General features: G+C 33.6%; 1 protein-coding gene across 4 annotated transcripts in view; it reads left to right on the top strand.

Annotated features, from left to right (window-relative positions):
* The window catches only part of LOC134800532 (nucleolar protein 4), a 157801-nt gene that overhangs the window by 58478 nt on the left and 81563 nt on the right, over positions 1-17760 (top strand). The window lies entirely within an intron of this gene.

The following is a 17760-nucleotide window of genomic DNA, read 5'->3' as shown; positions in this document are numbered from 1 at the left end:
TACTGCAATTTATGTCTTACATTTTATGTTCGTTGTTCAAAAGCATATTCCTTTATTTTAGCAGCTGTGTTAAATACTTACTAACTTTTTATGTATTATATTTCGTAGTTTTCAAAATTGATTCTTTATTTTCAAATAACGTAGCTTTGTGCCATCATCAGCTTTTAATCTGTGTGGTTAAAATATCAAACCTCTCTGCAAGATGTCAACCAACTCAATTTGATATAAGGCAAAATAAAGAAAAATCTGTAAGATGACAAAGGCTCAACCATACTTATAAACTGTGGATATCAGACTTAATTTTGTATTAAGCAGAAACGTCTGCAAACGATACCATGATGCTTAAAAATAAAAATAGCGTCGCGAGTTCGAGTCTCGTCCGAGTTCGTAATTTTTTCCACTTTTCCTTTAGGTATACCTATTTAAAGTTAAACATCGTAAATATGAGTTTGTAAATATTAAGCAGTTATATTGATTTCGACGTGCGCAACTGTTGCAAACGGCTTAGCTTTTATTCCAAAAAAGTTTTCTCAGACAGAAATGTTGAAGTTGTACTGAAGTAGGCAACCCTGTAAGTGAGTGATGCGGCGAGTCGGTGACACATGTGCCGCGGCTCGTGCGGCAAATACATCTTCGTGAACCGGAGCTGCGGGGATTCCAGCCGTGGGGTCACATATACGGCAGTTTATATTCCCGAGTTTTTGCTGCGATAACACTACTTATTTATGTTTTGGGTACAGAAATCACAGCAGCTGCCTGGTGTGATTTCATAAAATTCTAGATAGGAAAAAAATGTGCATCAATTTCTGCGTCATCTTTGAGTAGAATTTATTTTCAAAAATGCAAAATAAATGCTTTCACGCTTACAAAAACACCAAAAGCTTACAAAAAATTACAAATACCTTCCGCATTGTTCATAAACGTCTGTCAAGTCTAATAAGCCCTTGATAGAGTTAGAATAAGAAAAGTCTGTAGAGATTTTGACAGCATACAGTGTTATTTATACGTCATAATTTCATAGAAGTTTAACGTTCAAAATACCAACTGCACTTTCAAAATCTCTGCAGACTTTCCTTGGTCTAATTCATATTGTTTGTGATAGACTTTAGAGTTTGTTAGAAAGGTACTAGCTAAGTTTAACTTTAGTAACAGACAACAAATCGAAAGTACCATCGAAGACGCTACTCATTTTACTATCATTGTTACCGGTTGTATGTAGGAAATGATGGAATAACATTCAGTTAATTATAACATACATAATTAAAACAACATAAGCCCGCGGAAATCCACCCCCTACGAACTAAGATCCTCATAGTCTCACACGTAACACGTAAGACCGGTGTAAGCAGTGTACTCAAAACTTAGCGTCGAAAGTTTCAAGTCTCCCAACTCGTACCCGTTGTACAATCTGGCTATTTTGAATTTGAGGGATCTGCACTTTCGTTGTGCCGTATGTAATGAGGAAGTTGAAATATCTCAGTTTACGAGTTCTTTATCGTGTTAGATATCGGAGAGGAATGACCATAGTAATTATATTAATCTTTATTGCACAAAAGAAAAACTTATCGCACAAAAGGCGGACTTAATGCCAAACGGCATTATCTATCAGTCAACCTTAAGGCAAAGCAGAGAGATGAGAGAGATTATTAGAGTTATTGACAGTGATTTTTTGTTTTTGTTGATCATTTTAATGTATTTTTAAATACCCAAAAGTCCCAAAACAAATACAGAAGCAGCAAACGCTAGTGAATCACTAATACTTTTTAACTAACAACTACTACACTTTTTATTACTAATATTTATAATTTTTCTCTCCATTGAAACAGTAGACTCGAAGACAGCATCCAGTACACAACACAAACTTGATAGCATTATGAATAAAAAAATATTGATCACAAAGTAAAACGTTCTGTGAACAAATTAATATTTTATGCTTCAAATCAAGGACCGGAAAACCCCTCTTTACGCTTAATCCTATCCATTCGGTAACCCAATCGATTCGGTTACCGTATCATTCGGTAACCCTATCATACTGTTACCTGATTGTAATGGTAAGCTTATTGAAACGGTAACCTTAACCTTTAACCGAGTTAATCTCAAAACCCAATCGCGATAGGGTTTTTGTTAGGGGTTTTTAACAGGTTTTTATTCAGTTATGGTAACCTTTATTATCGGTTGCTTATAGGTTTGCTACATTTAGTGATGTATTAAGTGATGTGCCGTCAGTAAAATACTAAAAAAAAAAGTGAATTTATTAATTGTTAACTTTGTTAATTTTCTTAATTTTGTTTTAACTTTTTTGTTTATTTATTTACTATAATTCATTTATTTTATTAATAATAATTATTTTATTAATATTTTATCAATAATATTCATTTTATTAATGTAGTTTATTTTATTAATAATATTCATTTTATTAATGTTATTTATATTATTTATTTATTTTAATTATATTGTTTATTTTGATTATATTGTTTATTTTGTTTATTTTGTTTACTTTGTTTACTTTGTTTACTTTGTTTACTTTGTTTACTTTGTTTACTTTGTTGACTTTGTTTACTTTGTTTACTTTGTTTACTTTGTTTACTTTGTTTACTTTGTTTACTTTGTTTACTTTGTTTACTTTGTTTACTGTGTTTACTTTGTTTACTTTGTTTACTTTGTTTACTTTGTTTACTTTGTTTACTTTGTTTACTTTGTTTACTTTGTTTACTTTGTTTACTTTGTTTACTTTGTTTACTTTGTTTACTTTGTTTACTTTGTTTACTTTGTTTACTTTGTTTACTTTGTTTACTTTGTTTACTTTGTTTACTTTGTTTACTTTGTTTACTTTGTTTACTTTGTTTACTTTGTTTACTTTGTTTACTTTGTTTACTTTGTTTACTTTGTTAATTTTGTTTATTTTGTTAATTTTGTTTATTTTGTTTATTTTGTTTATTTAGTTTATTTTGTTTATTTAGTTTATTTAGTTTATTTAGTTTATTTAGTTTATTTAGTTTATTTAGTTTATTTAGTTTATTTAGTTTATTTAGTTTATTTAGTTTATTTAGTTTATTTAGTTTATTTAGTTTATTTAGTTTATTTAGTTTATTTAGTTTATTTAGTTTATTTAGTTTATTTAGTTTATTTAGTTTATTTAGTTTATTTAGTTTATTTAGTTTATTTAGTTTATTTAGTTTATTTAGTTTATTTAGTTTATTTAGTTTATTTAGTTTATTTAGTTTATTTAGTTTATTTAGTTTATTTAGTTTATTTAGTTTATTTAGTTTATTTAGTTTATTTAGTTTATTTAGTTTATTTAGTTTATTTAGTTTATTTAGTTTATTTAGTTTATTTAGTTTATTTAGTTTATTTAGTTTATTTAGTTTATTTAGTTTATTTAGTTTATTTAGTTTATTTAGTTTATTTAGTTTATTTAGTTTATTTAGTTTATTTAGTTTATTTAGTTTATTTAGTTTATTTAGTTTATTTAGTTTATTTAGTTTATTTAGTTTATTTAGTTTATTTAGTTTATTTAGTTTATTTAGTTTATTTAGTTTATTTAGTTTATTTAGTTTATTTAGTTTATTTAGTTTATTTAGTTTATTTAGTTTATTTAGTTTATTTAGTTTATTTAGTTTATTTAGTTTATTTAGTTTATTTAGTTTATTTAGTTTATTTAGTTTATTTAGTTTATTTAGTTTATTTAGTTTATTTAGTTTATTTAGTTTATTTAGTTTATTTAGTTTATTTAGTTTATTTAGTTTATTTAGTTTATTTAGTTTATTTAGTTTATTTAGTTTATTTAGTTTATTTAGTTTATTTAGTTTATTTAGTTTATTTAGTTTATTTAGTTTATTTAGTTTATTTAGTTTATTTAGTTTATTTAGTTTATTTAGTTTATTTAGTTTATTTAGTTTATTTAGTTTATTTAGTTTATTTAGTTTATTTAGTTTATTTAGTTTATTTAGTTTATTTAGTTTATTTAGTTTATTTAGTTTATTTAGTTTATTTAGTTTATTTAGTTTATTTAGTTTATTTAGTTTATTTAGTTTATTTAGTTTATTTAGTTTATTTAGTTTATTTAGTTTATTTAGTTTATTTAGTTTATTTAGTTTATTTAGTTTATTTAGTTTATTTAGTTTATTTAGTTTATTTAGTTTATTTAGTTTATTTAGTTTATTTAGTTTATTTAGTTTATTTAGTTTATTTAGTTTATTTAGTTTATTTAGTTTATTTAGTTTATTTAGTTTATTTAGTTTATTTAGTTTATTTAGTTTATTTAGTTTATTTAGTTTATTTAGTTTATTTAGTTTATTTAGTTTATTTAGTTTATTTAGTTTATTTAGTTTATTTAGTTTATTTAGTTTATTTCGTTTATTTCGTTTATTTCGTTTATTTCGTTTATTTCGTTTATTTCGTTTATTTCGTTTATTTAGTTTATTTAGTTTATTTAGTTTATTTAGTTTATTTAGTTTATTTAGTTTATTTAGTTTATTTAGTTTATTTAGTTTATTTAGTTTATTTAGTTTATTATTTTATTTTGTTTATTTTGTTTATTTTGTTTGTTTTGTTTGTTTTGTTTATTTTGTTTATTTTGTTTATTTTGTTTATTTTGTTTATTTTGTTTATTTTGTTTATTTTGTTTATTTTGTTTATTTTGTTTATTTTGTTTATTTTGTTTATTTTGTTTATTTTGTTTATTTTGTTTATTTTGTTTATTTTGTTTATTTTGTTTATTTTGTTTATTTTGTTTATTTTGTTTATTTTGTTTATTTTGTTTATTTTGTTTATTTTGTTTATTTTGTTTATTTTGTTTATTTTGTTTATTTTGTTTATTTTGTTTATTTTGTTTATTTTGTTTATTTTGTTTATTTTGTTTATTTTGTTTATTTTGTTTATTTTGTTTATTTTGTTTATTTTGTTTATTTTGTTTATTTTGTTTATTTTGTTTATTTTGTTTATTTTGTTTATTTTGTTTATTTTGTTTATTTTGTTTATTTTGTTTATTTTGTTTATTTTGTTTATTTTGTTTATTTTGTTTATTTTGTTTATTTTGTTTATTTTGTTTATTTTGTTTATTTTGTTTATTTTGTTTATTTTGTTTATTTTGTTTATTTTGTTTATTTTGTTTATTTTGTTTATTTTGTTTATTTTGTTTATTTTGTTTATTTTGTTTATTTTGTTTATTTTGTTTATTTTGTTTATTTTGTTTATTTTGTTTATTTTGTTTATTTTGTTTATTTTGTTTATTTTGTTTATTTTGTTTATTTTGTTTATTTTGTTTATCTTGTTTATTTTGTGGCGATGATAATTTGATAATGAAACTACATATAAAGTAAACTGCGAAATTATAATTATGATGGTTCAATGTATATTCCTTTGCCAATTAAGTATGTATTTTGTTTATTATTCTTATCAGCCTTGAGGTCTTGCGTATGCTATCTCTTTCACACCTACGGAAAGTGAATGAGATAGCAAATTACAGCAGGTAAGAAAATGGTCCTACGCTTATCACTAGATTTGCAGAAAGTCGCAGATCGCAGCATGAATTGTATTGTATTATTTGGCGTGTTTCCACTTGAGACCGTCATTTATTACTCATTGGCAATAACAATAAGATTAAGTCGTGGCGTGGTGAATTTTTTGTCAGCATTTGCTAAACACGTGTGGTAGGCGGTGTGTCAAACGATATTAATATCTATTCATTTCCGTCTAATAATGAATGCAATTTTTAAATATCAGCTGAACTTTTAAAAACACAATGAGTCTCGGTAGTAACTCGGACACTGAAACTACATACTAAACATAATTCGAAAACAGAAAAAATCATGAATACTTTCCCCATTTGTTCCTGCCCAACGTGACCGCCGCGATACATGAGGTGGGGACATATATAAGGGAATGATTTAAATGAAGTGCCTATTCCCATCTGTGCCCGGCGGAGAGAAATAGGAATACACCATGTAGAGCTATTCCTTATCATACCTTTAAAAACATCTTTTTTAGGGTTTGTACCCGAAGGGTAAAAACGGGATCCTATTACTAAGACTCGGCTGTCCGTCTGCCTGTCACTAGGCTGTATCTCATGAACCGTGATAGCTAGGCAGTTGACATTTTCACAGATTATGTATTGCTGTTGCCGCTATTACAACAAATACTAAAAACAGAATATTATAAATATATAAGTTGGGCTCCCATACAACAAACGTGATTTCTTTGCTGTTTTTTGCGTAATGGTACAGAACCCTTCCTGCGCGAGTCCGACTCGCACTTGGCCGGTATTTTATTTTTTACATTAAATTAGGCACAGTGAGCCATTGAAGTGTTTCGCTATCCACCATCCGATCAGATCAGCTGAATTGTACCTGATGATTTAGTTATCACATTAAAAGCAATACGGGTATCGACCAATACAAAGACTATGCGGCAGTAAATTAAATTCTTAAGATTTTATTGAATAAAATTAGGTATAAATTAGACAAGAAACTATTATTATTTACTTCTATCTATACGGCACCCAGACTACGTTTTAATCCAGGAATATTATTAAGAATATAAAATCATGATTACATTTACTTGATTAAGAATGAGATTATTCTTATTAATTTTTTTATTTGAATAATTTTGACGGGTATAAAATCAACATGATTTTATTCTTAGGAATTCTTATTCAAATAATGATTTTATTCTTGAATGCCCAACACTGCTTACTAAGTATGTATCTATTTAATTTAATCAAAATTATTTCACCTACCAATGTTACAGATACTTAATAAATATAATGAATTCTGGTATTAATGAAAGATTTGAAGTATTAAAATAAGGTTATCACTGCTATAGATAATATATATATATATATATATATATATATATATATATATATTTCTGCTCGCTGCATTAAGCAAAACAAGGTAAATTACGACTTTTAGCTGACACAACTTACCGCATCTGAAAACGTTTAAAAGTAATTGCTTATTATAAAATAAGCTCATAATAACTATTATGTCAATTGTCAACAATGGTTAAATATCTACCACACTACCACAATCCGCTAACGCATGTATCTTTATCACAAAGTGTTTTTTTTAATCACTATCTAAAGATAAACTATACCTACCAGTAAAATTACTAGTTAGGTTAAAATTTTTCCTCAAATCAGTCTTTAATTATTAGAAAAATAATATCTAAGTATCATTAAAAATATAACTAAATAATAGCAGATATTGCTAGGATAGGATGGTGTATACTTGCAGCAAGCCCTTTTCTAAAAATTCCAAACTAGAATTGCTCCGAAATGAACAAAAACAATAAGAACACACACAGGTATAAAATACAAAGGAATGGCCGCGCTGCGGCTGTCGCTCCAAAATAATACTGTAATCGCTCAATAATGTTTTCAATTTTAGCTTAAGGACTCAAAGTACAATATTGTTTGAATTGACAATAAGCGAAGTTACCGACAAAAAAACGTGTTTGTGCTGGAGACTTAATAGACCGCCCATGCCAACCAAGGTTATTCAATAATAAGTTCAATTTAAGTGTGCGTAAAGATTACAATCGTTTAAACTGGTTCAAAACCTTATTATGAGGTAACTGAATCGACTGGGTTTTTATTTCGGTTACCGGTAACCGAGGTTAACTCGATCTGATACGGTTACCGAATCAAAGTGTTACCTTATCAGACGGTTACCGTTATGGTAGGGGTTTTTATAACCACTTCTAAAATAACCCTATGAAAAACCCCGGTTAAGGTAACCGGTTCCGGTCCCTGCTTCAAATTGAAAATCAAGCACCCAGTTGTTACAACTCAACTCGATGTACCTACTCTACACATCTAACACATCCCCGTAACTAGCGCGTACTTTCAGCGAGGTGCACAGTCGAGTAGTTGTAGTTGAATTATGAAGTTAAGTATAGGATCGCTTCAGGGGTTAAGGCAGACGTTGCCTTTGCGCTTTGCTTATTAAGGAAGCTAGGGTGCATTTAATATTGTGGATAAAAATGGAATTTTCGATACAAATTGTACACACAAGGGAGGTTGATAGTAAAAGCCAATCGTAACATAAATAATGTATGGAAATAGTCATGTGACTTTTTAAAGCGTCTGTCATCCAGATACTTTTTTCTTTGCGTTTGTTAATGTACGATTCTCATCTTGGCTAGCCCCTTTACAACATAAATGCTATTCAAAAAACCTTGTTCACAAATAAATTTCTTTTTAATCTTACAAAACGTATTATAGTAGAGCTAACCGAAACTTAAATAGCATGTCAACTCTATTAAAAGTTTCTTCTCTTTCAAATTTAAATGCTTGTATAATGTCATCATCTAAAACAGAATTCAACCTTTTATAAAGTACAGTCAGCAGCAGAAGTTGCTAATCGGGCCAGGTGTACAAAATTATTTTGACGCGACTTTATTGTTAAGAGAATAAGAGCGTGTCAAGGTACTTTTGAATTTTGAATACCTCGCCCGTTTAGCAACTTCTACTGCTGGCTGACTGTGCGCTACCTACATTATTCACTGCTACATTACTTATAATGTATCAGATAACTCACCCAGGCTCACTGGGAAGGGAAGTAGATGGAAATACACGCAACGCTGTACGGGACGGCGGAAGATTCGCTAACGCAATTACGTATGGCCGCCCGTCTAACTAACTCAATATTATCGATATCGATATATGTATACAACGCGCAGCACTACATGTGATGTTGTAATATAGAAGTGTTTTATATTATTATGAGCCCATATTGTCGCACTGTTTATCTTTAAATAAAAGCATTCATTCGATTTCAAATGATATCTGGTCGGATGTTAACTCATGAAGAGTTTTTGCCTAATACGAGTATAATTACCTATGTTTAAATAAAAGAATTGCATTACAACGTAATTCTAATGTAATCTTACATTCTCTCTCAAATTCAAAAGTTCGTCTTTTCACTACAGAAAGCAGATATAAACTCAAAGTATACGTAGGTAGTATACCGCTTCAAAAACTTACAGGCTCTTAGTCGAAACATCCCAAGCATCCTCGCTCAAACTTGTCAGAGCCAGCCACGTATCGATCACGTCACATCCCTAAGCCGCTTGTTTACGCCTGTTCCTGCTCGCCGGCCTCCCCCGGGGCCGCTTTATGCCCCTTGTTGCCCGCATCTTGGCTATGCGAGCCTGGTAGCCGTTGTTAATTGCGGTCGTTTGAGGCGTCATGACGCCATGGTTTTGCCGAGTTTTCTGAGCGTTTGTATCTTGTGAGGGACGATGCTAGAACAAAATTACTGGGTTTTATAATAGGCTAGCTTATTTTTAAATATGTGGAATTGACAAAGAGTCAACTATTAAATAGCCTAGGATGTTAAATTATTCTTGAAAATTTTAAAAACTCAGTACAAGTCTGGGACGTCATATTCAACTCAATCCCTATTGGCTAGCTTAATTAGAAACAATTAACATTTCTATAAAAATTGTTAGGTAGACGCGCTTAACTTTAACACCTATTTTAGCTGTTTCTGATACTTTATTTAGGACATTTCCTAATCATGACAACGAATAGATTCACATTTTTTCCAATTACCTAATCCCAGTTCTTTGTAATTTTAACATCAGCTTTCCAGACTAGCAATGTCTGACGCTAGCAATTTCCCGAGTAAAGAAGGCGGCTCTGCAAAAAAGCGTAGGATCCGCAAACAAGATGAAAGGCGCTCGGCAAACAGGACGGATCGCCGGGGGTCGCGTCAAGTGGCGAACGGGTTAAATGGGTACTTTGCTGCCTTTTTTGCAAAGAAAAAATCGCTAATCTGTAGTAAAATGGTACCTAAATAAATGGCTGGCCACTGAAACCTATCTATGCACAATCTTATACAATCTTATTATTTTTTATCGTTGATCGTTTTGTCAGAACCTATATAGGTTTTCTGAAACGAAAATAGTGCCAAAAACTAGTACTACCTACATATATAAAATAATTGTGCCTTAGTCTTTAAAAACAATATGATATTTCTAAGGCGATTTTGTTGTTTTCGAAATTAATTAGCCGCATTTCTTGTAAGGATTTAGAAATGATCTGATCGATCTGAATCCTTCTTCGAAGCAAAGCGCCCACTATCTGATCGTATGATTATACCAGTGCAGCGTTTATTTATACACAGTCACGTACAGAAACCCGAATTCAAAACCTACCTTTTACTAAAAAAAGATTTTGATTTATTGGACCGTGCGGTAGCAGGCAGACAATGGCAGGCGGTGCTCCGCCCGAATGTCGAATGGCCCATTCCCCATGCTCGCTCCTACGCCGATTTATTTGGTTATTTGTGGAAATGTATGGGAAAGCGTTCAGAATCTGGCAAATGCTGATATAGGTAAGGTGAAGAAGTTGAAATAAATGCCTTTTGATTTAACAGAGTTTTGATATGATATGAGTATGTTAAATACTAGATCTAGCAAAAAGATTTATGAACCGATAACTTTTCGTTTTTCCTCCATAAAGAACTATCCAAAATAAGAATAAGCTCTGGCATTGGCACCAATACTCCCTGCATCACGTCATCAGGTATCTACAACTACATGAATAATTTTTTAAGTATTTTTTTTATAAATATCATTTAATTAACTTTCCGAAAGACAATATCGGCGGTACGACTTCCGGTTGTCATAAGAAGTGGCCGGGAAGTTGCGGGCGGTTTCTTCCCACTTCCGGCGCCCGCGGGGGACTTGTTTAAGTAGAGGGTTTCTTTTATGTACGGATTGAACCATTCGCACTCACCGAGCGCGGCTGGGTCGGCTGCTAACACGAGTAATACGTCATACTGCCGTATTCGAACTTCAAGATATTCACAAGAGACGACACGTACTACTCGTAGATCCATTCTAGATACGTTATAGTTTAGATTTCAACTAGTTCTCTTTTGCAGCTCAATTCGGGCAACCAGTGTCACTTTTACGTCAGATAGTGTTAGATATCTATTAGATGTGAATTGGATCTCTAAGTCATATCTTGTGGAAATCGTTCAAGAGTATCTCCAGAATCGCATAAATGTCAAATTTGACAGGTTAGATCTTAAACATATCGTTATCGTATCTTGGTGACGTCTAAAAGATATCTAGTAGATGTCTATTTCAAAATCCGAATCGGGCCCATAGCATGTGGTGCACAGCATCTGCAGCGCCCGGGTCCGTGTCCATCCACTGTGAGGCCTTTAACATCTTGACAGATGATTTAAGCAGCGTTCGTACACCGTACATACACGAGGGACAACGTCTCTCGTGTATGTACAAACTAAGGAGAGACCGGCATTTGCGACCGCATTTGTGACAGTTGAAGTATGACGTGAATGCTGCTCATGCACTGTTAGTGCTTGAAAATGGAGACCTATCTCCCCGAAACATGTCGCGCGAATGACTAAAAAATACGTGTTAAATCGTAAAACTAGCTTAATGTTGGTTAGGACTCACGACAGTTTAAATTCGATTATGAAATGTTTAGTCGGTACTTAACTAATAGTTCAGCCCTAACAATAAAGACTTCCAGAGACAGAATTATAGGTCGTTTCACGAAAGCTGGTCCGGATTTTCTATGAAAATGTTGATAATTCACTACAAATCTCGCACCAGCTCTTATCAACTTACCTCAACATATTTTTTTCATTCCTACCAAAACAATATTCAAGAAGTGCACCCTTATTTGACCGTAGCTCGCTTCACTCGGTTCACCAATTACGTCACGGAACACTAGAAATGCATGGGTCACAGACAAATAGCCTTACGACTGAATGGGACTTATGTACCTAACCTATAACCATATTTCGTACGGGTCGATATCGGCGGCAACAGGTGGCCGCGAGACGCCCGCGGAGAACTTCTGATTTACGGCATTGAAATATTTAAGTATAAAGCGCCGCTGCGCTTGTGACGTTTGATGAAGTATCTTCGGTGATTTTCTTTCGTACCTACTGACTTCGTACATGTAACTATTTTATAATAACCCTACATTTTAAAACCCCTGAGAAAAATTATAGCAAGAACCTCATGTATAAGTTAAAACTAGCTGGGTTAAAATTCGTGTCGTGTTATCGGAAAATAAATTGTCATTGCATGTTTACCAAAACACTACGGCGAAGTATGTTAATTAATACCTACTTACAATATATCTGGTTACAAAAATTAGAAAATAAGAATTTTCTGGATTTTAGAAAACATTTTCACTGTTTCGATATTTTAAGTATTTCTCAGGGATACTCTTAGCTAGTGAATATTATTTCCAGTGTATGTATATCCATCTGGGATAACTTTAGAGTGGGCCACTCAACATCCCAACCAAAGTAAGTTTTAGTTTTCTAGCTACAACGAAGACTCCACAAATAATTAAGACGGGAGTTTCACGAGCAATATTTTGCACAATTTATTTTTACTCGGAAAGGCGGAGGCGCCTCGGAGCGGCGGCAATGGCACCTGAGAATGACGGCGATCACAGACATGAATCGAAATAGAGGTCGCAATATGTAGTGTATTGTGGGAAGATTGTGGGTTCGAACCTGGACTTAAAGCTATGAGTTTCTCGGAATTTATGCACTACTTATGCGGACTTCGCGAAACCGGTGTCGCCAGTTGAACACGGAAAGGGAAATTACGCTCCCGTCCCGAAATTTGGACGGATATGTTGTCACTAAAACATAAAACGTCTTTACTTCGCCCTCAAAATAAGACGAAACGTCTAACGTGGACAAAGAACCACATCGGACGTTGGAAAATTCCGTAATTGTTTCATATTGGGCTTGTTTCTATCTTTGGCCTGGGGTATACGTGTACTGCCATAGAAGTATATCTGTGCGTGCCTGAATGGCGGGGGAATGACGGCGGCGTTTCGCTAATTGGCGGGAAGGCGCAATAGCGGCGCGGCGCGGCTCGGTACGGGCACGGGCGAGAGCGGGCGCGGGCAGGGTTCGGCGATAATTATTGCTGACTTTGCGACTAGTTCCACGCGACGTTTATAATTGACGATAGGTAGGTAACGTGAAATTGGGCACTATTTTAGAAGGGTAGGTATATTTATTATTATTATTATATATATCGAATACCGATGGTCCTAAAAGCGGTGGGCGCGTGGGGTAGTATCTCGATGTATTACTTCACAGCTAAACCAGTATGTTACCATGCTACCAGTGCATGAAATAAACCTTAGGACTCGTTAACCATACTAGTGCCTACTATATTTCAGTACTAAATGTTTAAAAAAAACTAATTGCTATTTTTAACTCAAGGGAGCGATATGAAAGTAAAAAGAAACCGTTTAAATCTTTATTCAAGTCAAACTAGGCCGGCTCCAACCCTACGCCTCTAACATGAGAAGATTTAGCCCTATATGGGACCGGCAACAAACTCAGAGGGACAAATCTTTTCAAAACAAGTTAAAACAACACATAACACATCATTTATTTATTTCACAAAAGTAAGCTTCTAATGAAACATAAGAAATCAAAATAACACTTGAAATAAAACACTTAGCTAAATGGTTAAAGAACGCGGGATTCTATAAGCTATCAGAATAATCCTTCAGGTATAAACCTTCAGGAACGTAGCGAGTTAGGCACGAGGTTGGCTAACGAGTATGTCCGATCTCTAGCGCGGTCCGATCAAGAAGAACTACCAGCGGCGGAGCCTCTCCGCTCCCGCCTCAGTCAAGTTGGCAAACCTGCTCGACCAGTCTAGCAACATACCGACAAAAACGCCAACTCGTGCCTACGCTCACTCGAGAGAAACCTCTCGACGTTCCAAAGCCTTCTACCTGTCATTTTAGTTCAACAACACGCCAATAGGTGGCGTTACTCTCTACGCAACTTTATTACAACAATGCGCCAATAGACGGCGTTACTCTCTACGCAACTTTATTTATTTCGTTACAACCAAATAATACGTAGCTCAACATTGCTAATCGATTTTATACAGGCGTCTAAAATAATGAACTATAACGCTGCAATACGTCTTTCTGGTGTCAGGGTCCGACACGGCCGTCCTGCGCTACACACGTCCTCGTGTGTGGGTGTATGCATTTGATTCTGTAACAAAATACTCAGCACAGTATCTCATCGCTCGGTCATTCCTGACCCACAATTTGGGTCTCACTCAAATTACTATTAAAATCAAACTTTGTTATCAATCCAACCAGAAAAAATGATTGTTCAAAATTACTTTAACACTCCTCAATTCTCTAGTCAAAAATAGTCCATCGAGCAACGACTTAATAAAAATAATCAGTAATCATCGCCGCTATCTAGCGGATACACTCCATTAATCGTCGCCTCCATCTGGCGGATACTCTCAAATTTAGGTGAAAACAGAACAATCTCAAACATCAAAAATACAAATCACAACAGCTCTAATTCATTGCTTGACAGTATCACTACTATTGTCATCAATATCAATTTACAGGGAAATTATCTGGCATTAAAAAAAATATTTTGGCCAAATGTGATAATAATCATTGTAGGACATCTTAAAATAAATAGCACTCTGACTTAATATTGCCAATTTTACTCATATGAACACAGTACATCAACGGGAATTCATTTTTAACAAAACAACACCAGTCCTTCGGTGCATTGCCAGTCCTTCGGCAGATACCAGACCCTCGTCAGAAGTAACCATCTCAGCCGCGTAAGTGCTACTCCTCGCAAAGAGCATTCTGCACATAAAAAGCAGACCACGTGCACCTCTTACATGCTGCGGCACTTCTGATGCGGTCACTAAACAATACCCAGTCTATCTAAAGCAAAACATTAGTGCCCAGTCCATCGGGCTTGCCTTCAGTCCATCGAAAGCAAAACAGTAGTGCCCAGTCCATCGGGCTTGCCTTCAGTCCATCGAAAGCAAAACAGTAGTGCCCAGTCCATCGGGCTTGCCTTCAGTCCATCGAAAGCATGACAGTATTGCCCAGTCCATCGGGCGTACTTTCAGTCCTTCGAAAGTACAAGCTTTCAGTCCATCGAAAGCAAAAACAATGTTTAAGAGTGAATTCCAAAAAGAAAATAAAAACGGTTCTTTAAATCATGTTACTCAGAACCATTGGTACTATCAGCGTCAACTGATCAACTGAAACTGAACATCACTGATCAAAATCACTAAAGATAGCTTTCTACTTTAGCTTTAACAACAGAAACTCAGCTTTCTACTTTAGCTTTAACAACAGAAACTCGCTCAAAACTTCTATGCAGAAGTAAATCCTCTCAAAATAATCCCAATAAAATGGGAACTGCTCACCAGATTAATAAAGCATGATGCACGCGTCCCAGTCAAAGGTGGTGGTGAAGTCCAACCCAAGCACGAAGGCTGATGCTTTCCGCCTTGCAGTTGCCGTTGCTGCGGCAGATGGCGAGTTGCACGATGTAGTTTAACATAGCTGGCTGTTACTGAAATCATCATTAGCACGGCATCAGGTTTATCATGTAAGCAGGATAAACTCAAAGGTTTATTAAATGCAATGTAGCAGACACAAAAAAACATGTTTCCAATGTATACGGGACTTCAAAAATCTCAGAATAAAATTTAAACTTCAATGAGTGCGTTTTATTTCATTCTATGAACATACAAACACGTGTTCCAAAAATAAGTAACACGGTGAAATGGGCCAATACGAAAAGTGACAGCTAATTAGTTACGTTAGACTGTTATGCTTCGCCATTACACTGAAAATAAAATTCACTAATAAACAATTGGAACGAAACCTGTCCTTTTATTTCCAAATCTCCAGAACAGACGATACTGCACAGCTGCTTCTATGTTACAGGTGTGATGGCGTCTGTAAGTTGGCTCAGCTCGGGCTGCAGGACACTGTAACATTAATTTTCATATGCGTAGCTCATGTTTCCATAGTATGCACGATTTGTGATCTATCACGGCATTACGGGCAATAATTTGTCGCAATTTTATTAATTACTAAACGATACAAAGGATGTCATAATCTTAATAGGAACATTTTCTACCGGTGCATATGTATCTTCATTAAAAATCCATTTTTGAGGGTAGATTCACAAGTGAGCGATGAAATAATATCACGTCGTGATAGCCGATATTTGATTGTAATTAACAAGATGGATTTCACATCAAAATAATTCAAGATCACTTAGATTTAAATGGATTATAAAAATTAATTGTATTTTCATGAAAAATCAATTATTGAGGGTAAATTCACAAGTAAGCGATGAAATAATATCACGTTGTAATATCTAATACTCGGTTTTAATTAACAGTATGGATTTCAAATCAAAATAACTCAAGATCGCTTCGATTTAAATGGATTACAAAAATTAATTGCAAAGAAACGTAACGATCCCAGAGATGACGTCACGTCACAACCGTTATGCTAGACTGCCTCAATCATAATTCACAATTTCACAATAATTCTCACCAAATAACAATGAATTACACTCACCTTTCAATCAAGGTTAGACACGTGAGCTTACCATTACCACGTGTCCAGATTATGGAATGTAGGTCACCAGAAATACACCACGCTCCCAGGTGGCTGTGTAAGCAATACATGAAACTCTGCATCGATCCCACTTGCTGATATCGAATACCGATGGTCCTAAAAGCGGTGGGCGCGTGGGGTAGTATCTCGATGTATTACTTCACAGCTAAACCAGTATGTTACCATGCTACCAGTGCATGAAATAAACCTTAGGACTCGTTAACCATACTAGTGCCTACTATATTTCAGTACTAAATGTTTAAAAAAAACTAATTGCTATTTTTAACTCAAGGGAGCGATATGAAAGTAAAAAGAAACCGTTTAAATCTTTATTCAAGTCAAACTAGGCCGGCTCCAACCCTACGCCTCTAACATGAGAAGATTTAGCCCTATATGGGACCGGCAACAAACTCAGAGGGACAAATCTTTTCAAAACAAGTTAAAACAACACATAACACATCATTTATTTATTTCACAAAAGTAAGCTTCTAATGAAACATAAGAAATCAAAATAACACTTGAAATAAAACACTTAGCTAAATGGTTAAAGAACGCGGGATTCTATAAGCTATCAGAATAATCCTTCAGGTATAAACCTTCAGGAACGTAGCGAGTTAGGCACGAGGTTGGCTAACGAGTATGTCCGATCTCTAGCGCGGTCCGATCAAGAAGAACTACCAGCGGCGGAGCCTCTCCGCTCCCGCCTCAGTCAAGTTGGCAAACCTGCTCGACCAGTCTAGCAACATACCGACAAAAACGCCAACTCGTGCCTACGCTCACTCGAGAGAAACCTCTCGACGTTCCAAAGCCTTCTACCTGTCATTTTAGTTCAACAACACGCCAATAGGTGGCGTTACTCTCTACGCAACTTTATTACAACAATGCGCCAATAGACGGCGTTACTCTCTACGCAACTTTATTTATTTCGTTACAACCAAATAATACGTAGCTCAACATTGCTAATCGATTTTATACAGGCGTCTAAAATAATGAACTATAACGCTGCAATACGTCTTTCTGGTGTCAGGGTCCGACATATATATATACTTACTTTTTGTCATAAAAATGCTGTCATTTTGTTATCATTCGCCTGTGCGTCTCGGTAAATACACACGCGAATGATAACTAAATGACATCGTTTAGATACCAATCCGATCGAATTGGCCTCCAGGATGGCTCCAGGTAATGTTTTCGATGCTTATCTGTCTATTCTTTACTTGGAATTTACTCTTTCTAACTACTGGATAGAATTTCTCAGAATCTGTAGATCGTTATTAGCAGTCAGTTTGATACGAAATTGTATTCGTTGGATAGCG

This window comes from Cydia splendana, chromosome 20 (assembly GCF_910591565.1).
Source record: "Cydia splendana chromosome 20, ilCydSple1.2, whole genome shotgun sequence".
Classification (NCBI taxonomy): Eukaryota; Metazoa; Arthropoda; class Insecta; order Lepidoptera; family Tortricidae; genus Cydia; species Cydia splendana.
The sequence above is the reverse complement of the archived record's forward strand: the minus strand, read 5'-3'. Positions and strand labels throughout refer to the sequence as shown.